Raw genomic sequence first — 26,541 nt, forward strand, 5'->3', positions numbered from 1 at the left:
TTGAAGATAATGTCCTAGGGCGTATTGTTAGAAAACCTCATTAGTAACAGGGAGAACAAAAAGGGTCAAAATTATTTTTGGAATTCTCTATATTTCTGAAGGATAAAAGGTCACACATATTTTTATATACCCTTTAGACAGTAAATAAATCTGGGGAAAAGAATGCTGTAAGACCATCATATACAATGTGTTTGTAGCTTAAATTGAACAATTTAACACTCTGAAACTGGCTTTAAAAAAAAGAATAGAGGCAATTCTTTGAAGTGGTGGTGTGTATACAAGCTTCTTGTCCCCTTGAGCAAAAGAGAAGAAAAAAGGTTACATTTATTAGGGGTTGGAAAATATTTGTACTGTGGGACAATTGCTTGTTTGCAACATTAAGGAAAAGTTGTAAAAGTGTTTTCTTTGCAGTTTTTAATGGAATCGTGGTGATTTCTGACTTTCATAGTCAATGCTGCGTTTAGATTGTCTTGCAGCCGAGGAGCATGGCCTGTATACATAAGAGGCCGGGGCCTCCGCCGGGCTGCACGGACCCGCGGCCTCTTTGCAGAGTCTGGGGTGCATTTTCAAAGATCTTCCTTGTCTAGAGACTTCTGTGAGGTCTGCAGATTAGCAGGGGCCAGAAAGTCAAAGGCTGAAAGGATGGTTGACTGACTCAGTGAATAAAGCCCTGAACATTACATTACCTCCGGCTTGGAGCATACGGAATCAGTCCGGCAGCTCTCAAAGGGGCGGAGAAAATGCCTTCCACAGTCTGGGCTTGGCCGGTTCGTGTGTGCTGGACCAAAGAGCAGACTGAACAAAGACATCTAAATTTACAGCTCGGGTTAAAGAGCTGAGAATCCAATCCAGTACACAGAAAGCAACAAACACTCAGATTGCAGCTCTCTGTCTATTTCAGTGCACGCTTATCCCAGCGTGCAAGGAAATATTACATTGTACATTCATTGAACCAGAAGAAAGAAAAAAATTGTATGTATTAACAAATATTTAATGTACATATGTTTGTGTGTGTGTGTATTTTCGTTCCTCTGCTCCAATTTTGGCTAATCTCTGAAATACACTGATTTTTGAAAAAAGTGATACACATAAAAAAGAATAGGTTGATATAGGTAATACCCTATATCAACTTTTAAAAAATAGCTCTTTAATTTACACATGAATTATAAATAAAGTCTACATTTGTTTTAAGGAAGCACTTTAATGTTCCCAGGACACTGACTTTGCAGTATCTAATGTGGACCACTTGATAGGCTATCATATAAATCTGAAGTTACAGATTTCTTGCACACTTGTTATTTTCAGTTCTTCGTTTTGTACAGTGCTATTTAGAAACAAAAAAGAGTACTTAGAGCCTGCTAAATGAACCTAGGTGATTGTGAAGACTAGCTATTTGAGTTTTGAAATGAAATAAACTCCAGAGAATAAGTCAATTTGGTAAAAGAGAGGAAAAAAATGGAGAAGTTGCCTGGTTTTCCATTTTCCAGTTTAGTGACACTGATCAAGTTAACATCTTTGTGCCTTAGTGTCCTCATCTGTAAAATGGGGATAGTGATAGTGTGTATCTGATAAAGTTGTGAATAATATTAAGTGAATTTATACATGGAAAACTCCAGAATAGTGCTTGACCTATTGTGAACACCATCTAAGAGTTGACTCTTACAATTGCTGTAAAATATAATGTGGACATTTTGTTATGAAAACATAGGCATCTGACATTTACCTTTTTTCAGGTAACACTTTATCTGACATGATTTAAAGATTTATTTATTTGTTTGTTTATCCTTGGCTGTACTGGGTTTTCGTTGCCCTGTGGGCTTCTCTCTAGTTGCAGAGAGCGGGGGCTACTCTTCATTGCAGTGTGTGGGCTTCTCGTTCTAGTGGCTTTTCTTGCAGAGCATGGACTCTAGGCATGCGGATTTCAGTACTTACCTCTTGGGGGCTCAGTAGTTGTGGCTCCCGGGCTCCCGAGCACAGGCTCAATAGTTGTGGTGCATGGTTGTGAAAAAGCAGTTATTGCATCAACATTGGCAAGGATGTAAATTGTCTGGGCTCTGTGGGAACTCTAATTAAAGCATAGTGATCACCTGTGTTTAGAGCTGAAGGGTCATTCTCTCCCACGCCACCTGGAGGCTTTGTGCTCTTAAGTCAATACCCCAAAAGTCATGTATATAAAGAATGTAAAGATATCGTACCATGTCAAGGTAATGAGCCCACAGAATAGTTAGTTTGCTAATTATTTCCTAAATAGAAGACAGGCAAATGCTTTTTTAAAAAAGGATATTTTAAAAAGAGAAAGAAATTTAAGTTTTGTAAGAAGATATATTATTGAGACATGGATACTTGGAAATTGCAGTAAGCTTCAACCATGAAGGCAGGAACAAAGGGACACAGTTAACTTAGTCGTGCTATGTCTGCTCATCCCCAGACTATCATAGGGCAACTACTCTATGATGAGGAAGCTGAAGCTAAGAGAAATTAAGCATCTTGCTACAGTTGCACAGCTGACATGGAACTGATCTGGGGTTTAAATAAAGACAAGTCTTTAAAGCCTGGGATCCCTTTTCACTTTAGCATCCTGGGGAGCATGAAAGGAGACAGTTAAAAATTATGATCTTCATTCCATGTAAGCATGGCTTAAGTTGCTTCTATAGTGTCTGATTCTTTTCGACCCCATGGACTGTAGCCCGCCAGACTCCCTGGTCCATGGGATTCTCTAGGCAAGAATACTGGAGTGGGCTGCCACAGCCTCCTCCAGGGGATCATCCCGATCCAGGGCTCGAACCTGCGTCTCTCTTATGTCTCTGCACTGGCAGGCAGGTTCTTTACCACCAGCGCCTCCTGGGAAGCCCACAAGTGAAAGTGTTAGTCACCCAGTCATGTCCAACTCTCTGCGACCCATGTGACTCTGCTGTTCATGGTATTTCTCACAGAAGAATATTGGAGTGGGTGTCCATTCCCTTTTCCAGGGGATCTTCCTGACCCAGTGATCCGATCCAGGTCTCCTGCATTGTAGGCAGATTCTTGACCATCTGAGCCCCCACGGAAGCTTAATTAAAAATATTAAAATATTTTACTAGTAATGGAATTCATCTAATCTTAAATATCTGTGTTAACTTGTTTCTATTAATAACTATATATTAATAGTTGCTTCTTTTTTTCACTTTATTATCTTGACTTTTTAAAAAATTACAAAAGTTTCATTTTAGTTTTTCCTCCAAAAATAGTGAGATAGAAATGTCGGGATGGATAACTACTTGTGTATATATAATTCAGTTATTACTTATGTTATGACTCATTTGAAAATACCCTGATGCTGGGAAAGATTGAAGGCAGGAGGAGAGGGGGACGGCAGAGGATGAGATGGTTGGATGGCATCACTGACTCAATGAAGATGAGTTTGAGCAGGCTCTGGGAGTTGGTGATGGACAGGGAGGCCTGGCGTGCTGTGGTCCATGGGGTTGAGAAGAGTTGGACACAATTGAGTGACTGAACTGAACTGATATCTCCATTAATATCTTTGATCAAATAAAAATCTGTTTCTACGATAGAAAAATGGAAAAATAAATTGAAATGAAGAAAACTGAAAAACAGAGTTGAATGTCATTGGTAAACAAATAAAAAAGTGAAAAAATATCTAAACATATAATTTTTAATTTGTAAATTTTAAAATTTTGCTTAAAATTATAACCTTCAACATTAGCATGGGCTTGAGGAAATGGCTTGGGGAAAGGGGCACCTCTTCATACTCATATAGTTGAAGGGAAAATTTGACCTAACAGAATGTTTTTCTGGAGGGCAATTTGGCAACATGTACCAAAAAAATCTCTGAAAATATGCATATTCTATGACCCCAGGTACAGAGTACAGAAGACCTATCTTTAGCAGGAAGGGATTTACTACAGGGCGTTAAGCAACTTACAGAATTATTATGACATCTAAAGAGACTCAAGTTTGAGCTTCCTAAAATGACTCACAAAAACACCGTAGAATTGGTTACCGAGAGAAAGCCATTGACGAGAGATATCAAAGTGAGAAAAGGCTGCTCTTGGGATTGGTGCCAGGATCTTGTCATTCTTGCTGTGTTACCTGTGACTTCACTAATGGGGACTCAAACCTCTTTTCTCTTCCTAGTTATGAATTCGAAATTCACAGCAGTGCGTCTCATAGCAGAATCTGAATGACACCCAGAATTCTAGCTGAGTTGGGTTCTGGTGAAGTAAGCCATAGCTTTTCTGCTTTTACAGTAGAAGAAGGCATTCAGGGAGGAGAATATTGATAAGCTAACCCTCAATTTCTCAGCAATTCTACTTCTAGGAATTAATTTGAAAGAAATAATTATGAATGTGTCCAAAAATGTAGCTAAAAGGCTATTCATCACAGTTTTGTTTTACTAGTGGAAACCAGCAAGGACCTATTGTATGGCACAGGGAACGCTGCTCAATATTCTGTAAAAATCTAAATGGGAAAAGAATTAAAAAAAGAACAGATACATATTGAATTGCTTTGCTGTACATGTAAAACTAACACAACATTGTTAATCAACTATGCTCCAATATAAAATAAAAACTAAATAAAGCTTTAATATTAGCTCTAAAATATCATGAAATCATTAAAAATGAGGCTCTAGGAGAAAATCTATGTAACCTTAAGTTTGACAACGAGTTTTAGGTACAATATCAAAGGCACAGTTGATGAAAGAAAGATTGCTAAGTAGGACTTCCTTAAAATTAAAAACCGTTACATGAAAGACAATGTTAAGAGAATGAGAAGACACAGAATGGGAGATGATATTTGCAAAACACGTATCTGACAAAAGAGTTGTATCCAAAATCTACAAAGAACAGTTAAAACTCTAACAATAAGAAAAAAAAGACCTTTAATAACTGGATAAAGATTTGAATATACACGTCAGCAAAGAAGACATATAGATGGCAAACAAGCATATGAAAAGATGCTCCACGTCATTCATATGTCACTGCTGCAGCTGTTAAGTCGCTTTAGTCGTGTCCGACTCTGTGCGACCCCATAGATGGCAGCCCACCAGGCTCCTCTGTCCACAGGATTCTCCAGGCAGGAACACTGGACTGGGTTGCCATTTCCTTTCCCAATGCATGAAAGTGAAAACTGAAAGTGAAGTCATTCAGTCGTGTCCGACTCTTAGCGACCCCATGGACTGCAGCCTACCATGCTCCTCCGTCCATGGGATTTTCAAGGCAAGAGTACTGGAGTGGGGTGCCATTTGTATGTCACTAGGGAAACACAAATTAAAACAACATGATATATTTTTCAGAATCTACCCCCCACCAAAAAGAATATCTAACATCCAAAATACTGACAACTCCAAGTGCTGAGGAGGATCTGGGGCAATTGGAGCTCTCAGTCCTGTCTGGTGGGACTGCCAAAGGGTACAGTCACTTTGAAAGACAGGTTCGCAGTTTCTTACAGGGTAAATTAGTCTTACCACATGACTCAGTAATCATACTCCTAGGTACTTACCCGAATGAGTTAAAAACTTATGTCCACACAAAAACTTGTACACAAATGTTCATAACAGCTTCATTCATAAAGTGAAAGTGAAAGTCACTGAGTCGTGTCCGACTCTTTGTGACCCCATGGACTGTACAGTCCATGGAATTCTCCAGGCCAGAATACTGGAGTGGGTAGCCTTTCCCTTCTCCAGGGGATCTTTCCAAACCAAGGTTCGAACCCAAGTCTCCTGCATTGCAGGCGGATTCTTTACCAGCTGAAACACAAGGAAAGCCCAGTAATTTCCCCAAATTTGAATTAACCAAGATGTTTAAATAGATGAATGAGTGAACAAACAGTCGTACCTCCACACAATGGAGTATTACTCAGTGATAAAGAGAACTGAGCTATCAGTCATGAGAAGAGATGGAGGAAACTTAAATACATATTGCTAAGTGAAAGAGGCCAGTCTGAAAATGATATGTAATTCAAACTATATGACATTCTGGAAAAGACAAAACTACTGATACAGTTCAAAAAAAAAAGACTGAAGGAAGAGTAGAGAAGGATGAACTGGTGGAGCACAGAAATTTTTTAGGACAGTGAAACTATTGTATATGATACTGTAATGATATATGACATTATGTATTTGTGAAAATCCATAGAACACACTATAAAGGGTGAACTCTAAGTGTAAACTCTAGATTTTAGTTAATAATAACATATCAATATTGATTCAATGAATATAACAAATATTCCATTGTTGTTATTCAGTTCCTCAGTTGTGTCTGACTCTTTGTGACCCCATGGACTGTAGCATGCCAGGCCCAGTCCTTAACCATCTGCCGGAGTTTGTTCAAACTCATGTCCACTGAGTTTGTGATGCCATCCAACAACCTTGTCCTCTGTCGTCCCCTTCTTCTCCTGCCCTCAATCTTTCCCAGCAACAGGATCTTTTCCAGTGAGTCAGTTCTTCACATCAGGTGGCCAAAGTATTGGAGCTTCAGCTTCAGCATCAATCCTTCCAGTGAAAATTCAGGTTGATTTCCTTTAGGCTTGACTGGTTTGATCTCCTTGCTGTCCAAGAGACTCTTGAGAGTCTTCTCCAACACCACAGTTCAAAAGCATCAATTCTTTGGTGCTCAGCCTTTTTTATTGCCCAGCTCTCACATCCATACATGACTACTGGAAAAACCATAGCTTTGACTATTATGGACCTTTGTTCTCAAGGTAATGTCTCTGCTTTTAAATATGCTGTCTAGGTTTGTCATTGCTTTTCTCTCAAGGAGCAAGCATCTTTTAATTTCATGGCTGCAGTCACCATCCACAGTGATTTCGGAGCCCAAGAAAATAGTCTATCACTGTTTTCATTGTTTCCCCATCTATTTGCCATGAAGTGATGGGACCAGATGCCATGATCTAAGATTTTTGAATGTTGAATTTTAAGTCAGCTTTTTCACTCTTCTCTTTCATCTTCATCAAGAGGATGTTTAATTCCTCTTCCCTTTCTGCCATAAAGGTGGTGTCATCTGCATATCTGAGGTTATTGATATTTCTCCCTGCAATCTTGATTACAGCTTGTGCTTCATCTAGCCAAGCATTTCACATGATGTACTCTGCGTATAAGTAAAATAAACAGTGTGACAGTATACAGCCTTTCCCAATTTTGAACCAGTGTGCTTTTCGATGTCCGGTTCTAACAGTTGCTTCTTGACCTGCATACCATTAGATATATCATACTGAAGCAATATGATATGTAACTGTGTCTGTGGGGGAGATGGGTGTATAACTGAATCCTCTGTATTTTCTGCCCAGTTTTTCTGGAAATCTTATACTCTTCCACAGTGTCTATTAAGTTTTAAAAATGAGTTTATAGAAGATTGTTTAATGTTATAAAATATCCTCATAATACATTAAGTGGATAAATCAGATCACAAAATTCTATGCTCCTATTTTTATTTAGGGCTTTCCAGGTGGCGCTAGTGGTAAAGGGTCTGCCTGCCAATGCAGGAGATGTAAATGATGTGAGTTTGATCCCTGGGTTTGGAAGAACCCCTGGAGAAGGGCCTCTGTACAGGTGCCTCACTTCTGTCCCCCACACACATGAGACAAAACTTGGACAAAACTTGAACAGCTTACCCAAAACATCAATAGTCATTGACTCTGGAATGAAGTGCAATTTTATGTCTACCTTTTGATATGAATTGTCCAAAATTCTGCAATGGAAACTATTTCACTGAAAGAAAAAATAGAAAAGAAAAAAATTAGCTTTTAAAAAATTTCCACCAAAATATCTACTATAAATATTTTTTTAAATTGGTAAATTCTATTGGAAATCTCCAGAAATGGTACAAACTTGTTTCTTTTCTTGAGAGACAAACAATGAATATCTAAAAATATTTGTGACAAATTACTTCCCTCTGGAGATAGTTATTTTTTAATGCCCACTAGTTATTTTTGCAGAGATACTAGGCTACAATTTGAAACTCATACAGTCTGAAGTTGAAGTCACCATTCTCCCATCTATACTTGTTCTCTAGCATTCCTTGCATCTGAAAGTTGCAGTACTGTCTTCTAAATTTTTTAGAGTTAAAGTCACAGACAGATTCCACATCAGAATTCTCTCCTGCCTCTCCAATTCATCCATCATATAATGCTAGGCTTATTTTTTCATAATGTCCTTCTTCAGAACCACCAATAACTGCATCGTCTAAAGACTATAACTCTAGCTATAGCTAAGTGTTTGAAATTTTCCTTTGTTTGGCCCAATTTACCTCTCCAGGTACATAAGATACGTCTTCCAGAATACAAGATACATCTTGTGCCTTACACAAGATGACTTTACTGTTCCCTTACATTGTATATGACACTCTTTCTGCACCTTCATTTGGTATGTCAAGCTTAGAATCTGTTTATCCTAACTCATTCTTCCACCTTCAATATCTGTGGGTGTTGAAATCCTATCTTTCTTTCAAATCTTTAATCAGTTCCATGAAACTTTCCGTTTTATAAATGTCCCCATCAGAATCCATCTGTCTCCTTTGTAGCCCCCTATGTTGAGCCTATATGTTTAGGACTATGTTGAGCCTCCATTATAGTACATTTTATAATATCCCTTATGTAATGTGAGTGATGCCTACATCCTTTTTCCTCAATAGATCAAAATATCCTTTAGGATAGGGACCATGCTTTTGTATCACCTAAAACACACAAAGTACAGATCTTTGCACAATAAATGGCTGTTAAATTGAATTGATTTAAATTACATTAGGAGTCATTTGAAAGTGCTAGCAAAATACCATTAATGGTGTCTGTGTAAGATGCTTTGAATTAAATGTGAGGACAAATACATTAATGCTAACATGCTCTCAAGCAAACATCACCAGCTCTGCAGTGAAGATTATCAAACATCAGCTTCCCTACCTGGGACTTGTGATTTGAATGCCTGATTCTGTAAGTTCAGAATAAGTTCACTTTTCTTATTTGAACCGAGATCAGAAGAGTGCTTCATAAGATCAATATAAGAAAAAGTGTAATAGATGCACAGTTTGAGAGGTGATCTGAGATCATTTTATGTGTAAGAACATATTTGTGTTACTACAGTCAAAAGAGGGTGAGGAAAGCAGAGGAAATGTTGTGTGACCCCTTTTTCTCCACTTTTCCCCCCTCAAACCAAATTAGAAACAATTGATGATCCAGATTTTCCTTTTGTTGAAAACCAAATAATCTTCCTCTAAAGGTGGTTATTTGATCACTGCTGTAAATGGGAACATGTAAAATGTGGTTTGACATCCCTTCAAGAAAGATACTGCTATGTTGGTACTCCAGTGTTCTTTGTTAATTTGTGAAGGCTTTTAATAATAACCTATTTTTAATTTATAGTAATGGAACAAACATCAAATGATATTGCTTGTAATGCATTTTTAAGAATCCACTTAATTTCTGTTACAAAAACATATGCCTATGGAAACCCAAGATGCTGTCCATGGTCCTGATGCCCATATGATATAAAAGCAGCAAAATCTCAGATATAAAATAAGGAGAAAGACTTTGTTGTGCACTATCTTCTTATAGTCATTTAATTTTCCACTTGATTCAAGGGTGAATATTTGGCTTAACTACATATTTATTAATTTGCATTTAAAATCGTGACTTATATAGACTATAAGCTACTGACCTTTCTTGTATCAACTGCTTAATGTCATATATATTATTATATAGTTTTATATAGCTGAAAAATAAACTTTGTGTAACAGTAGAACAGACACAAATTAACTCTGCAGAAGGCCAGAGCAGCTTAGTAGATCTCTGCTGTGTGTGTGTTTCTGTTTTTGTCCAGCTTCTGCATTCAGATGGATTCTGTTACTTTGTTGTACACAAGGTGTCAATGAGATCAACAAAAAGCCTTTACACACAACATACATGCAAAATTTGCTATAGTAAAATAGCCAAATCTCCTTTAAAGTATTTTAAAAACTGAAGTATTCCAATCTATAAAGAAGTGTTGAACCTTTTGATTGTGATGTTGTTTAGGTCAGTTATTTCCAGTCATTATATCATAAACTCTGATAAAAATTCCTTATATCAATGAAAACAACACACCAAATAAAGAAAATGATTTTAAATCCAGAACTAAAACTCAGGACTTGATTTGTTCCTCTGTCCAGATATTCAGGGTGAGTCGAGTTTGGACCTGGCTGGTGATACACTGCAGTAAGCACTAAAATTTAGAGGCTTGATAGGATCAGCTATAAGAGTGCTACTTTAAGTTTGAATTCTTTCTGTTTATCATCCTGTGTCACACCTGACATACTACCCAAATTCAGTGTATATTTCGTACGTGTGGTAATCTAACTTTATAGGGAATAGTCTAGTGATCCTCATTTACTATCAAGATGTAATGCTGGTGATTAAATTACAGATGACACACCACATCAATTCTTATTAGAGATGTGCAGACAGTAAAATGTTTACATTTCAGTAGATGATTTGCACCATCTCTCTCACACATTCTTCATTATGTTAAACTTGGTGATTATCAGTGGGTACTTCAGACCGGTTGCCCAAGCTACACATTTGGCATCTTATTAAGGCATTTTTTTAAATATATATTCACATGCTAGTACTTCTCTAGGTGGCTGTAAATATTAAATGAGAAGATGTATATCAGAATGATTTGTACATTTTAAAGTTCTATAAAAAATAAGATGGGACATAATATTTATGGAACAAATATTTATTTAGCATCCATTATGTGGATGCCAAAGAATTCCTATTGGTACTGCTTGCTGAAAAAGAAATTCCTGCCTTCATGAAGCTTATATTCTAGTGAAGAAGACAGCTAATAAAGAAGCAAAATAAAGAAGAGAGAGGGAATAGGTAGTGATAGGGTGACTATTAAGAGTTGAAATTTAAAATAGAATAAGTGTTGGAATATGGATCTAAAAGAGCCAGGGAAGCATTACTGGGCGGAAACTGTTCCAAGCTGATGGAATAGCAAGTTCTAAGCCAGGAGCATGTGTGGTATGTTTGAGGAGCATCAAAGAGACTGATGTGGCTTGAGGGGAAGAGTAATAAGATACAATGATAGAGATAAGGTGATACAGGAAGAAAATAAGGTAGAGGGTTGTAGACCTTACAGTCTTTGGTTTGCCATGTGACTGGCTTTGGCCAATGAAATCTGAGCAGCTTTTGAGGTCATTACTCTGAAGACACATGTGTGTTTCACCTTCCTCTTCTTTCTTCTGAACTGTAACTGACAGTGCTACAGTTGGTGGATCCTAAAATAACCCGGGTCCTGGGGTGTCTAAGACAAAATGATATGAAGTAATGTTCCTCTCATCTATAATAGGAAGATAATGGGAATAACTAAGCCTTTGATATTTTAAGGCACTGAGATTTGGGGGTTGGTTTATTACTACATCTTAATGGAGCTCCTCATACAGGCAATCTTTGGAGTTTTTTGAGCCAGAGGGATTACTACTCTGAATTCTGTATCAAGCGGGTAACCCTAGCTTCTGTGCTAAGATTAGCCCATAGAAGGTGAAGGCAGACACAGAGATGAGAAAAGGGTTATTGCATTTATACAAGCAAGAGATGACTTGTTCAGATCAAGGAAATAGCATGAGGGTAGCAAAATATGGCAGAACTGTAGGTATATTCTGAAAAAAAAAAAAAAAAAAAAGCAAATGGACTATTCTGATGTGTTTGATTTTGGGTATGAGAGAAAGAGGAGATTTAAAAATGACTTCAGTGTTTTTAACTGGTACAAAAAGGTGGAGCTGTAATTTACTGAGATGGGAATGGCTATGGAAGAAATTACTTTTGAGTGGTAGCATTAGGAGTCTTATTTTGTACATGTTAGGTTTGAAGTGTGCTGTGTAACTGAAGATGTGATGTTGATAATTCTGTATGTAATCTGGTGTCTGGAACAGATATCTAGGCTGGTGATATCTTTTAAAGGATAATCATTATAGATGGCATTCAGTTATTTAAAAATATTTTCCCACCTAACTCCAATATCTAGATCCTCTAAAGGTTTGTTTCTTTTGGTACCCTTTTATTCTTCTCTCTTTTAAAATGATGTGGTATTTTCTTCACATGATTTAAATCTTGTGATTGAAATCTTCACATGATTTCTTCTTAATGATTTCAATCATGGGTTAAAGCCAAAAACACTTTCAATCTGAGTAAAATTTAAATATGAATAAAATTGTATAATCTCTTGAAACCAGTACATTCAATCTCTTATGACAATAGATAAGCATTTCAGTAGCAATGAAATAGGATAGTCAAATGATGTAATCTAAGAGAAGTTTAATGAGAAGACAATTTACAAAGATAGAGTATTTGCAGGAGATATTTTTCCACCTTGGGGCTAGAGGTTCAAGGCATCATTATTACTCCTAAACCTGAAGGGGCAAAAGAACCTAGAGACAAAGGGGGCTAGATGCTGACAGGCATCCATAGAGACCCCATAGAGAGTTCATCTTACTCCTCCCTTCTGTTTTTGCCTGTGCTTCTCAAGAGGAAGTCAGAAAACAAAGTAATCTATAAATTCATTCTTACAGGTAACCTTCCAGCAAAACATAGATCTCTCTCTCCCTTTTGCTTCTTTTCCAGAATTGCCATATGGTTCTAGAGTAAACTCAGCTATGTGATACTACTTAGATCATGAAAGATACAGCATGTCTTAGCATAACTTTGTAAATTTATTTAAGAGAACTCTGCTACCAAGCTGACTGGACTTAGCAGTGTACCTAACAAACCTGTCCTGAACGCAAAGTATCAAGTATTTCCTCTTATAAGCATTCTTCATGTTCTGATAAAAACCTATCCTGCCATGTGTCACTCACACACATATACACAGACGTACGTACACACACAAACAGTTTGATAGCAGTTTGCTGAAAATATGCACATAAGAAAAGTAGATGACTTGAAAGGTTGGGAATCAACTTGTTTTAATCTGGTCCACATTCATAGGAACTTAGTCTAGAACCATTGAAGCTGAATGTTTTTCTCTTCACATTTGCTTTTGAAACCCAAGTTTTTAGAAGCTTAGGTTCATGTTTTAATCTCAACTCACTCTTTACATGTAATTGATACTATAATGTAATTTCACTGTAAATATCATAGGGAAGTTACGGTGCCAATGGACATGGTGACTGAGCTGGACATCTCAGAATTGTGATATCATAAATACATAATTGATGTTGTAAATAATCCAAAAGCTTGACTCAAAAATCTCCCTTAAAATCTCATGATGACTCACTCTGTTTGGGGGTCCCTGATGTGAGAAGAGAGGTCTGGAATTAAACTCACAGCCCTTGATGAAACTGCTTCCCTTCCTGTGTGTTTTTTAATCTTTATCGAAGATGTAATAACTCTCCAGTTACCCACAAATAAAACATTAAAAAGATGCATTCATCCATTTGTTTAGTCAGTATTCATTTATCAAGCATGACTATCCTGGAGATGACAAATGAGGCTGAGTGGGTTGCAAGGAGATCAGTCTAGAAGGCATGATGGAAAAGTTGATAGCATTTTAAACCCCACAATAGCTCTATGCTCAGTGAGCTACTGAAGTCTGGGGAAGATACCAAAAAAGTTTGCACGTGGACAAGTCTGCAGGGAAGTGTGGTCCAGGGAAAGTTTACTCCCTTTTTCCAAACAAGGATTATGTTCACTTCATCTCCAAAACGTTTCTTGGAAATCATTCTCTCTTCTCTATTATGGCTGCAGTGATGCAAGTTGAGGACTTACTACCTTGTATTTGGCCTTTTGAAGTTGACCCTTACTTAGTCTCCCAAACTCCAATTTCACCTGCCTACAACCCGCCCTTCCCAATTATTGGCGCTTCAGTTTTCCTGGAGCACGATGTCCTCCCTGTATCTTGGCCTCTTCATCCGCCCTCCTCTAAGCTCCATTCCTGAGGGTTTACCTTGCTCCTTCCTGACATCCTTTCCTGCTCACCCCTCATTTCCATCTTTGGAAATCTTGCTGTTTTCTCAAAATCTAGTTGGGGGTAAACACTCTTTCTCCCAAGCTTCCATAAATGTTTGCATTTTTTCATAGCATTTATGACAGACTTCTTTGTCTTATATTTTATCTCCCTTGCAAGATTCTGAGCTTTTTGAGGGCTCTGATCACATCATTTACTTATCTTTCTATGTCCCTCATAGCAACTGGTACGATGTCTTTACCTATAGGGGGGGAAGAGGACTTACATTTTTAAGACTTGAATTATGCAAACTTTGCATAACTATTAATATTAGAGCAGACTAGAGAGAAATCCTAATTTAATCCAGTATAGCAAATTTTGATGGTAGGTGGAGTGACACCGGAAAAGCATTAAGCTCGTCTCTTACATATATTCAGTGATTAAAGAGTTGTTTAACTGAAAGAAGTAAAAGTTATAACTTTTATATACACAAATCAGTACAGAGAAATATTATTAAAAACATTTAGCAGCCTTCTGTGTTCCCAGGTCCTTATTGAATTCTATCATAAACACGCCTTCTTGTAGCCTATAAGTTGCCTGTTGAAACCAGAGTCTGGAAATGAAATACTTCCTTTTCTTAAAAAATTGTAATTTAGTAGGTTTGTTTTCAGGTAAAAAGTTTCATGCAGAGTATGCTTTATATTTGGGAACACAAACTCCCTACCTTAAAAACAATCCATTTCTTCCCCCATGTAGAGCTGTCAGAAAGAAGGAGAGATTCGGTAAACTGCGTGTCACTATCAGCCGTTGATAGCCAGTGATTTGTTCCAAATCCAAAGGCTAAACCAAGACCCATGCTGCTGTATGTCAGATACAATTGGTCCACAGTCAAAGTTTTACAGCTCAGACAGGGCACACTTTATCCTTCAGGCTGCTACTTAAGATAGCCACGACCCTGAGGAGAACCAGTCAACAAAACAGACAGACAAGAGGATGTGATTTGTATGCATCCCTGAGCTAGCTCGCGTCACCCCTGACCTAGAGGTCAGGCTGCAAATGACAGCAGGGTGCATGCACCTGATCAGACAGAATATTCTCATTATAAAGCCTGAGAAGAGGGGGCAACTCCTCTGTGTTTACCCAGAGACCAGCTGCAATCTACCTAGGAAATGAGCCAAAAAAAAGAAAAAACACTGATTTCACTCAACAAGCAGATGTGACAAACACGTCAATACCTTACAAAATTTTTAGTCAATCGTTTATCCTGATAAACTTGGGTGAACACAAGATGATTATACAAAGGGAACTTTATCAAAAGGAAGAAACAATTTGTTTAATCACAGATGGGCCATCCAAATAAAGCTAACCCGGAAAAGAATAACCCTTATTGAACTGCAATAGGAAATCCTTATCAAATACAGTCTTCCCTGGTGGCTCAGATGGTAAAAATCTGCCTGTGATGTGGGAGACCTGGGTTTGATCCTTGGCTTAAGAAGATTCCCTGGAGAAGGGAATGGCAACCCACACTAGTGTTCTTGCCTGAAGAATCCCATGGACAGAGGAGCCTGGCGAGCTACAGTCCATGGGGTTGCAAAGAGTTGAACATGACTTAGCAAGTAACACATACACTTGGCCACCATCATTTGTTTTTGGAATAGGTTTTGGTTAAGCATGAGTGTGAAATGGTAGTGCAAGCCTACAACTGTGGTTCTTTTAAATTATTGGAAAGTGGCAAAAGCTTTCATAGTTTTAAGTGAAATCTGGATTTCCAAAATGATCTGCACTGAAATGAGAATGACTGTGAAGGAGGTAGACCAAATCGCCGTGTGTGGTAATTTTTAAGAACGGAGAAGAGGAATCTGCCTGGATTATTGGAAGTAGCTTGTCTGAGGCCTGTAGACTATAGAGATAATCCAAGTCCTGTGAGAGCTCTGGTTCTGAATAGCAGTAACTTAGATATGGCTTGAAATTCGTCACAGAGCTGCTCTAACTCATCATGGGTGAAATTTCAGCAGCCAAATGGTAGTAATTACATACATAAAACCCCATTGTTACACGATTGGTCTGTAAAGTCAATGTAAATATGAAACACTTGAGTAATAATGGAGCTTGTATATATATATATATATGGGCTTCCTTGGTGGGTCAGTGGTAAAGAATCTGCCTGGAATGCAGAAGAGGCAGGAGACGTGGATTCAATCCCTGGGTCAGGAAGATCCCCTGGAGGAAGGCATGGCAACTCACTCCAGTTGAGAATCCCATGGACAGCGGAGCCTGGTGGACTACAGTCCATAGGGTTGCAAAGAGTTGGACTCAACTGAAGATATTTAGCACACATACATGCATATATATATGCATGTATGTATGAATATTTATATATTAAAAACATATTTATGTACATTTCATCATAAATAATGTCTCTAACTCTATACCTACAAGAATACTGAATTGGGGAATGGACACATGCAAACAAGATCCCTCAGGGAGCTTAAGTGAAGCCCTAATCAACAATGGCCAGTTTATGTCTCTTTAGCAAAGTAGTATGGAATGGTTGAATAACACAGCTTTCTCTCAATAAGCATTTTCTTCCCCGTAGACTGTAAGTTCACAATTTCACAGACAATATTTTACTTGTCTTTGTGTCCTCAATATGTAGAGCTATACCTGTTGATCTTGAAAAACACTTAGGCTTGAAGGTATGCAAGTAATCAACCAATAAAACTTAAACTGATGTTTGCTAAGAAAAAGCAGGTGTAATTCCTTCTCTTTAATGCTCAATTGGCCTCTTAGTATTTTTTTTTCTGCTAGGCTTATCCTTCATGTTTATACCAACCAAGTTTTAGCTTTAGTGTTTCAAAATATGTTGAACTACAGAAAGTTCATGAAGATAAGGGAAAAAGCATTCAAGCAGCAGCACGTGTGCTAAATCTTATGACTGGGCAAATTACTTTTACATTCTGACTCTTATTTTCTAAAAACTTGAACTATAAGAATAGTTAAGCTGATCTCATAAAATTATAATACATTTTAAATGAGAATATATGTGATGCTATTTGTAATATATAAAATGCTGTTAAATGTGAATTATCATTTTTTTTCCTCCCTTTGGAGAGATCTTAACATTAAGGGTTTATACAAAAATTAGATAATTTAATTTAGAAATATGAAAGTTTGGTAACAAATAAATTCTGCCATAAATTCTGCACACTTGTCTCATGATGTAATGTTAAATGAAAAGAAATAGAATATAGAAGAGAAGCTAGTGTCCTTTGGCATAGGGTTGCAGAATACAGCAGATTAAAATATACATACTCAGTTAAATTTTAATTTCAGATAAATGAACTTTTTAATGTAAAAATATCCCATATAATATTAAAATTTAACTGGGTATCCTATATTTTATCTGGCAAGCCTACCTTGGCATCAGTAAAAAATCTAAAGCCTTGGTGAATTATAACCCATCTTTCTTCTAAAACTGTCCTCTTGATCCCCTTATTAAGTAGATCTTAATCTTCATTTCCATTGTCTGATTGTACAGATCTTTTATAATAAGCAACCTCAAATCATCTAGAGAGAGTAGAAAGACAATGACTAAGAGATTTTAAAAATGCAAGGTATCCTATTAATGTCTGAACACTCCTTTCTCCCATCAGTGGTTCATTTGATACACATCCCTGGGCACAGGCGAGGGGACAGGCACTGCGCTAGGTATCAGCGCAACCCTCACCATTTATACTGTCCTTCGTGTTGTCAGGGACTTCCCTGATGGCTCAGACGGTAAAGCGTCCGTCTACAAAGCGGGAGACCTGGGTTCGATCCCTGGGTCAGGAAGATTCCCTGGAGAAGGAAATGGCAACCCACTCCAGTACTCTTGCCTAGAAAATCCCATGGATGGAGGAGCTTGGTGTCCACGGGTTCGCAAAGAGTCGGACACGACCAGCGACTTCACTTCACTTTCACTTTGTGTTGTTAGAGTTGAAAGTCTGCAAACTATATGTCCCCAGTTCCTTTGACCTAGCTTGCTATTAGGTTCTGGCCAGTGGGATACGCTTTCTCACCGGAAGGTGAAAGAAAGGGGAAAAGCTATTTTTCTCTTCCATCAGTTTTCATTAGCAGGAGTTTTGGGTGACTGGGAATGATAGCAAATGGTTATGAGCTTCAGCAGCAACAGCACTAATTTCAGCAGCCTCCATAGCACTTCAGATTCTTGATGTCTTGCCCTGTGGCAGCAGCCTGATTTCAACTGCAGTGGAACCTGCAGAGGCCACACCTCCTGGAAACTCAGCAGTGGGTGTGGGCTCGTGGCCATCATCCTAGAGATGGTAGCAACTTCCTACTCTTTATGTAAAACTTTTTAATGCCCTTTACCTTTCTCATTTTCCTTTCCTTTCTCATTTTACCTTTCTCTTTTTCCTTCTCATATTCTTATTCTTCCACTTCCTCCAACTAGTTTGTGATCTGCTCCCTGTATTAAAATACAGATGTTTAAATTACCTGGGGTCCTTTCAGTTTTAATGTGTAGACATGGACTGATGTAAGAGTTTATGGGTGGAAAAGTCTGAGAACTATTGCTTTACAACATCACTGCCAGTTCATACCATCTTTGGAATAATGTGATACAAAAATAACTGAAGAATCTGATAGAATATGGCTCTTTTTAGCTACAGAAACCTTCCAGCATGGGGATTATAGGGAGGACTTTACCATACTGATAAGCTAAATAAAAATCAGATCTACATCAAAGGCATTTCCACTGACATGTCAAACAGTAAAGTAAACTTCATGGTCAAATTTTGTGTCCTTAGCCACTCATCAATTGTAAGTTGACCCGGTTGCCGGTAACAGTAATACATGTAATACACGAAGGATAAAAAGGCCTGTAGATGTCATTAATATAAAATAAAAAATTTTTTTCCTCGAGATTCTATTAGGACAGAAATTTATTGGCAGATGTTCTGTATTTTACATAATTATCTTGTTGAATTGAGTTTGTCTGGTTTACTTCTCTACTAAATGAATCAAAGTCTTTCATCAATATAGAGTTTTCAAATACCTTTTTATTGAATCTGTTACAGTATTTCATTATCCTATAGTCAAGGTATTATATCTTATCTCTAATTAAATTTTCTCTTTTTGAAATTTCAGTCTGTTTGCTCTTTATCCTAGTTTTTACTTGAAAAAAAGAATGCATCTGGATTCTTCCTTAACACTGTACATACGACTGAAGATAATTGATCATTAGACCTCCTTGCCAGGATTCTCCTTTTTTTTTCAAGTGAAGAAATCTCAATTCTATTGACCTTTGAGGCTCGACTGTTTCCATCACATTATCTAGTCCTCTGCACAGAGTATAACTGATGTAAGCTGGCCCATCCTCCAACTGCCACAATTAGAGCTAAGTTTCTTCTAATCCTGTTAAAGAGAGTCACCTAAGAAGTTATTTAGAGGAAAAAAATATTTGTTTTGCTTTCATGAGAATGTAAAAAATTTTGTGGCGAATATCTGACCAAGATATGGATAGAGTTAGAATTTACATAAGACTATTGATCTAATTTTATAAAATATTTTCTAAACTCATAGTCTCATGGATCAGATGTTCCAAATTTATCTTAGTTCAACATTTTCCTCCTTCCATGTAAGTATTCTAGCCTAAGTTTGTAAAACCAAGTAAGTTAAGTGTAGTCAGTAAGAAAACTTTGTCCAAAATCTGACGAGATAAAGTCTGAATAGAAACAAATGATAGAATAGTGGCTGCTGGTTTTGTCATTTTCTCCTCTAGTCACTAGAAACTTAAAATATTGAATTCTTAAACAACCAGAAAATAAACACCCAAAGGAATAAAAAGAAGCCCTATGTTCATTTCTGTATTAAACTACGTTGTATTTTCTGGCTCAGGTCAGGCACATAGTAGGTACTTAATGCAGGGTATAAAGCTAATTATTAAATAATGGCAACACTAATGTGTTATTAAACATAATAACAATAATAGTGAGTTTGGAATCTATTTGGCAATTTCCAAATGCTTTATAAAGTATACCTGCGGGGGAGAAAAGCCAATTATTTATGACAAAGTGTTCATCAATGCTTTACACTATAGTGAAATCTTAATATATAATATGCGATAAAACTTGTATCATGAACAGCTATGAGAAGAATCTGCTGATTTTGTTTTTAAAGATTAATATATTATACATATTTTATGCATATACACTAGAAAGTAAGTATAAAGAAACAAAATATCAGTTTAAAAATATATGCAAAACAAAAATAAAAAATAGATTCATTCACAGATAGAAATAAATTCTGAAATATTTATGCCAGTGGGTTTTTCTTTAAATACCTTTAGCTAATGAATTTATGTAAAGTATTTATCCATTGCAAAGATAATCTATTTACTTTGTAAAGTGTATTTAGATTATTGAATTTTAAAGTTTGTAATGTCTATATAACTGAAGAGGTTTTCATGTGCTTTTTCCAATGAGTGGTGAAGTAACAATGTTAGTACTTTTAGATCAATATTAGGAAGCTTTTTATATCATGCAATAACTTTTATCTTGTCACATGGTACAGTTTACTTAATCCCCTGAGTTTATTAATTAAGAGTCATGGAACAATAATCTGGTAGAACCTGGTTTTACAAATTGTAATATTGAGCTGAAAGCAAAGGACCCAGATTAGAAATCATGAAAGTTTCCATATCTGGGGGTATTCTGAATGAGTTTTTTTTTTTTCTATTCTCCCTCACTCTGCCCTTCTCTTCCTCTCTCTTTCTTTCTACATTCATTGAGTACATCAACCAGGAAATTCTAATATTATAAATTCAACCCCTTTATTCACATCTAGTATAAAATTATATATGATTATAACAATGGATGGGAAAAGAGATTTAGGCTTTGGAGTCAGATTTGCATCATGGTTCTACTCTTTACTAAGGAACCAGAGCACATTACTTAGCCTCTAAGAGTCTCAGTTTTCTCATATGCAACAATATAGAAATTGGCACCATGTCAGATTTTATGGTAAGAATGAGATAAGTGAAGTGAAGTCGCTCAGTCGTGTCCGACTCTGCGACCGCATGGACAGTGGCCTGCACCAGGCTCCTCCATCCATGGAATTTTCTAGGCAAGAGTACTGGAGTGGGTTGCCATTTCCTTCTCCAGGGAATCTTCCCGACCCAGGGATCGAACCCAGGTCTCCCTCACTGTAGACAGACGCTTTACCATCTGAGCCACCAGGGAAGTCCAAGAATGAGATAAGGTACACAGAATTGTTAACCCTATGCCAGGCACAAGCTTTATGCTATTTATTATTATTTTACTCTTCCAGTTATTGTTGATGAGTAAGAAAAAGTACTTTCTTCCCTTTGATTTTTCTTTTATGTAGAATGAGACTGTCAGATGATCTTGAAACTTCCGTCCAGCTTCAAAACATAGATTTACAACCCCTTCTTTCTTAATGCTGCTCTTGAAATGGGGGTACCTGCATCATCATCTAGTCTCTCTTAGCTAACTTGGCCATGAATGTGTTGGCTACAGATGTGGTCCAAAGACCGAACAGGTGACCTAGGTTACAGACATTTTCACAACCCAGAGTGGAATGCCAAATCTGAAATTTTAATGAACTGAAAGTAGATTTACAATTTGAGTTAACACAAAGATTTTTGGAGTAATCCAAAGATCCAGAAAACAGATTAAATAACAGCAGCAGCAGTAATAGGAGACTCAACCAGGAATATTATAAAAAAGAATCAAGCAACCTTTATAGTGGTATGTTGAGTGGCAATAGCTAGAATTTAATCAACAACCATTATGTATGTTGAACTCCTGTTGTGCGTTGAGCCTTCTATAGGATCTTCAAGAACCTAAAGGAGAGGATGTGGGGATTGGGATACTAAAGTCTAAGATGTCCTTCCACTTCCTCCAATCTTTATACTATTTGTCCCTAATCGGAGAAGGAAATGGCAACCCACTCCAGTGTTCTTGCCTGGAGAATCCCAGGGACAGAGGAGGCTGGCGGGTTGTCGTCTATGGGGTCGCACAGATTCGGACACGACTGAAGCGACTTAGCAGCAGCAGTCCCTGATCGGTTTGCCATCATGGGCACCCCCCAACTGTCATGTGAGTGAAGTGAATGTTGCTCAGTCATGTCCAACTCTTGGTGACCCCATGGCCTATAGCCCACTGTAGCCTGCCAGGCTCCTCTATCCATGGAGTTCTCCAGGCAAGAATACTAGAGTATGTAGCCATCCCTTCTCCAAGGATCTTCCTGACCCATGGATTGAACCCAGGTCTCCCACATTGCAGGTGGATTCTTTACCTTCTAAGCCACCAGAATTGGCTTGTCATCACATGCACCTGCAACCATCATAGAAGTCTATGTCTGTTCTGTTTGTTGATGTGATAACAAAAACAGTAAAATTTCCTCTGGAAGATCCCGCTTCTCCTTTCTCCAGGGAGTCAAACCCAGGTCTCTTGTGTTGCAGCCAGATTCTTTACCATCTGAGCCACCAGGGAAGCCCAAGAATACTGGAGTGGGAAGCCTATCCCTTCTCCAGGGAAATCTCCCTGACCCAGGAATTGAACTTCTCCAGGGGGTCTTCCCTTTGCCAGGGAATCAAACCCGGTTCTGCACTGCAGACAGATTCTTTACCAGCTGAGCTACCAGGGAAGCCCGGATTCCACTAGTTCCTAGGGTAAATTTTCAGAAGTTATTCTTTTTAACCACATGGCAAACCTGAAGGGGCAAGAAGAATGATCCCTTTATTTAGGACACTTCTTAAAAATGGGAAAAAATTATTTTGCACATTCCCATACATAAAAACTAATTGAAGTTAATGTTTTCAAGGTTAGCTATGTCTTTTGTTAGATAAATTATGTTAAAGCTTTCAATAAGGGAGTCTCTTCCCACTCCCCCCAGAAAGTATAATAGTGAAAAAAATATAGAGGCTCTAGTTTCTGCTAACAATTAACATTGTACTGACCATTTGAATTTCCAAACTCTGTAAATTGAATGGATAATCTTGAAACAAAGATCATAATTTATTTGAATCACAAATAATGTTAAAGATTAACTTTTGGTTGTTTTGGAAGAATAGACTTTGCTTTTCTCATGTCACATCTAAACATTTCATAGATAAAAATATAATCACTTATCTGGAGCTCAGCGTCATTCTTTCTTTCTTTGATGATCCATTGTAATAATTGAATAGTATCTTTCAAGTTAAAGAGTCTTTCTTCACATGACATACTTTTCCTCTTCCTCGTCTCCACAGAACAAAACTACATAGCATCAAACTTGATATTTGGAAAGACAATGAATACATTCTGAATTTCTACCCAAGATATGAAGACTAAGACTCAACGATTAAGACAAATGAAAGCAAGATTAGAGTTACTTTCTGGGACACTGACAGCCACGGAGATGGTTTTTAGTCTTAGTAAAAATGTGCTTTTGGGTTTAGGGTTTCCTCACTTCCTTTCATTCATCCAAAATGAGTGAATACATATGTAAATAAAACATCTACAAGAATTCTTATGTAAATAAAAAGATATAGCATTCAGAGAAAGAAAAGAGCAGTAATAAAGGAGAGCTAGTTCTGTGGGGCTTTGTGAACAAGGGAGGGAGAGATTTCTTTGTGTCACAACAAAACGTAACCCTGCCCATGAAAGGAAGGAGACAGAAGGCTGGTTTCTGCTAAAAGCCTGGCTGCATGTAACTGACCCAGCAGAGGAGATCCTGGTTCTATCTCTAAAGCCCGTTAGCTGCTCAACATGGGTCCTATGTGTACACAGGATACCTGTGTCTGTTCTGCTTTTGAAAACAAAAGAGAAACCAATACCGATCAGCAGAATTGTATTTGAAGCTGTTTCTAGTGAGCTGTATTACTGTTTAAAGAGAAAGTTAAAGACAAGCAAATAAGTAAATTATGCCTTACTTAAAGTTTTGGGGTCTTCCTTCTAATGCTATTGCTTGCTAACCAGAGGGAAATACCCTTCCTCCTCTGCTACCCTGTGAGATTCGTGTCCTAAACACACAATTCCAAGTTCCCCATGGAGATGGGCATTTTTAAGTGTGAACAAAACCGGCACCATTTGAGCAAAATATTCAACACTGTCTTAGGTTGGCAGCCTCTCACTGGATGTTTCCTATGGATGCTGCTCTACTTTATGACAATTCACATCCAGACATAATCCATAATAAATTACATAAGGAGGCAAGGTACTGTGAAATATCCACAAATGATTAAGTCAGTAATCTTCAAATTATGGATATTGATGCACTTCAGGTTTTGAGCAGTAAAGATAGCTAATCGCCATCTTGTATGCTTTTATCAAAAATCTCATAGAGAATAAAAATTGCAAAGGTATTGTTTCCTTCTCATGATACTAATCTGCCATTTGCTACACAACCTATTAGGTTTAAAACACGTGAATGAGACTTTTCTTTCGGTAGCCTTAATGTTAAGTACTTGATTGAAAACAGAAGTCAAATGTTTCACATCAGTTTTTTTTCTCTCCCCCAGTAATATATTATTAGATTTTTGTGACCTAAAAGTTAAGTATATTTGTATAAATATTTTACACCTAAAAGAGTAACTTTATAGAAATAGATCCCCATGGTAATTATATGATAACTTCACTAGTTTGCAGAGAGATGGAACTAATTTTTTTTTTTTAGTATAGATTGGAATAAAAATATACACACTTATTGTGTGCATGGCTTTAGGTTTTTTAAAAAATCTCAACATACTGTTCAAACATGACAAGAAAAATATGTCATCTGCCACACATTAATTAAAATGATAATGAAAACTCTAATGGCTAGAGAAAGAACTCTTTTAAACAAGTTGAAAAACAACACTCTAGATTTAAAAAATTTCACAAAGGGAAAATACACAAAGAAGCAGGAATCCATTACTATATAACAAAATAACGAAAATAAGCAAGGATTTCAAAGACATTATTAAGAGGAGCATTATCTCAAAGGTAATTATTACCAGTGCTCTCTGGGATTAGAGAGACTTTCAGTTAGACAGTAACTTTCAGTGAATCTCACTGACCCCTGTAACAAACTTGGATGTCTTCTCACTACAACTTAGTTAATAGAAAAGGCGTCTTGCTTTCTGAATATCACACCTGCAGTCGTCCGCCCTTGGGAATCATTCAGTTCATTGGTAAACACAAGCCACATACATCAAAAGTTTCTACTTTTTCCAGCTCTTTTTAACACCAGGGTCCCTCCCCTCTCCCCAGGCTCCTTGCAGCTATCTAGGGAATCTTTCACTTTTTGTCCTTTCCCGACCTTCTGGACCACATTTTCTCTTCTTATTCAGGCCATCTGCTCTCAAGGAAGGTAAAACTTCTGCTAGGAAAACAATCAGCCTCTCTAGCAATTAGCAACTTTTGTGAACCAGCCTTTCAGCCACTGCCTATGAAGACATACATTGTGCAAATCACAATTCAAATTATGATAGTAGTTTAAAAATAGTTTGTAATTGATACATTTCTGGCCACAGCCTCCCCCTTTATCCTGCTAGTGGTACAATCTTCTTGCTCTTGACAGAAGTCTTTCTAAAGATCTGCTCAAGCCTCACTAAGCAGCTGTGAGTTAGGTCATTTTCCCAGGAGGTTTACATGTGGAAAACTGGGCATTAGTAAGGCCTCAAAAAGGACACCATCTGGCCCTAGTGAAAAAAAGGACCATGACACTTCCTGTGGTACCAACAGACCCTGATGAACCAGAAAGGAATTCAGCCCTGGACTGTGATCCAATAGCGACCGGCCCCACAATCACCTCCCTGACAGCCCACTCCATTCATCTTCGCAGTTATCTCATAGCACAATGGACTTTTGTGCCTCGCTGTGTACTGAAGGCGGAGGAAAATCCATTTTGATTTTTGTGTTTAGTCCCTGTGCCTGTCCTCTTTCCTGGAACACGTACCACATCAGAAGAGAGTACGATGCACAAAGAACAGTTCTTTCAGAACCCATTGAAATTTCTCCATTTCCCTCCCACTGTACATGGGACATAAGAATAAAATACTGGACTCTTCAGAGGCTTCCTAAAAGACCTGTCCCTGACATGAAGAACTGTCCCTCCCACTTTCAATAAAATGATTTTAAACTAACTATTCAGAGCATCAGGGTTTTTTTGTTTTTGTTTTTTTTTTGTAGAAAAAAATGAACTTTACACTTAGAAGGAAATCTTACAGGTACACTTACTGGAAACATTCTGGTTCCACTCAATTCATTAAGTGCTGAAAGATCCTGTTAAAAACTATAGCATCAACCTCAGTGACAAACCAGGTTTTCTGTTTCCAGAAGAGAAGTGTCTGACCCAAGCAATATGAGAGCGGACGCTGGTGACATCTTTCATTGTCTAAGTATTCATTACAGTTGATGAAGCCTTTTCATGCTTTCTACTTTAGAATACAGGAATTGGGGAAGTCTGATTAACAACAACAAATCCTTAATTCTAAACGTTTCTCTCTCGATACATATAAAAACAAACAAGGTGCAAACACCCCACTTAACTTATTATCAGCAACTGTATATATGTGATTTTTACACATCAACTGTTCCTTGCAGTGGATAATTGCAGACTCTGAAACTGGTTATCCCAGATATGAA

This window comes from Cervus elaphus, chromosome 28, assembly GCF_910594005.1.
Source record: "Cervus elaphus chromosome 28, mCerEla1.1, whole genome shotgun sequence".
NCBI lineage: Eukaryota > Metazoa > Chordata > Mammalia > Artiodactyla > Cervidae > Cervus > Cervus elaphus.